Source organism: Gekko japonicus, unplaced genomic scaffold, assembly GCF_001447785.1.
Source record: "Gekko japonicus isolate JY-2015 unplaced genomic scaffold, Gekko_japonicus_V1.1 scaffold1553, whole genome shotgun sequence".
Lineage (NCBI taxonomy): Eukaryota > Metazoa > Chordata > Lepidosauria > Squamata > Gekkonidae > Gekko > Gekko japonicus.
Window position 1 is genome coordinate 449,039 of NW_015160257.1, and position 1,074 is coordinate 450,112.

Here is a 1,074-nt window from a genome sequence, read left to right on the forward strand (position 1 = left end):
GTGGGGCCGAGACACAAGAAGCCCTTCCGCTGTTGCCCCCCCCCCCCAGGCACCAAGAATACAGAGCATCACCTGCCCCAGACAGAGAGTTCCTATAAGAACATAAGAGAAGCCAATGTTGGATCAGGCCAGTGGCCCATCCAGTCCAACACTCTGGGTCACACAGTGGCCAAAAATACCAGGGACCATCAGGAGGCCCAGCAGTGGGGCCAGGAGGACACTAGGAGCCCTCCCACTGTTGCTCCCCCCCAGCACCAAGAATACAGAGCATCCCTTGCCCCAGACCGGGAGTTCCTATCCATACCTTGTGGCTAATAGCCTCTGATGGACCTCTGCTCTTAACATAAGAACATGAGAGAAGCCAAGGTTGGATCAGGCCAATGGCACATCCAGTCCCACACTCTGTGTCACACAGTGGCCAGAAATACCAGGGGCCCTCAGGAGGTCCAGCAGTGGGGCCAGGGCAATAGAAGCCCTCCCACTGTTGCCCCCCCCAAGCACCAAGAATACAGAGCATCACCTGCCCCAGACCGAGAGTTCCTATCTGTACCACTGTGGCTAATAGACCCAGTATAAGCCCTGCATAGTTCCTGGTTGGCTCCCTTGTAACTGGTGTGACCAGCTGGTATGCAAGGAAAGCCCCTGGCTTGGGACACTTCCTGTGGCCTGGATAATGCACAACCAGAAAAGGAGACTGCAAAGGCCTCCCACCTTCCAGGGCCAGTGGAGAAAAGGAGGCCGCGCCTTCGGCCCTCTGGCTGACCTTCTTTTAGAGTTATGTCACTCCAGCCCGGCCTGACCCGGCCCACGACTTCATCTCCACACACACACGCTACTTAGGATCCCTGAGCCCAATTGACCCAGCGGCACTGCAGGATTTCGTCTCAGGTGGCGGCTGCTGCTGCTGTTTTTGCTGGCCAGGCAGAGGCGTCTCTGTGTGTGTGTGTGTGTGTGTGTGTGTGTGTGTGTGTGTGTGTGAGAGAGAGAGAGAGAGAGAGAGAGAGAGAGAGAGAGAGAGAGAGAGAGAGCAGGAGCGCAGAGGAAGGATAAGCGCTGAGTCCCCACCCCCCCACC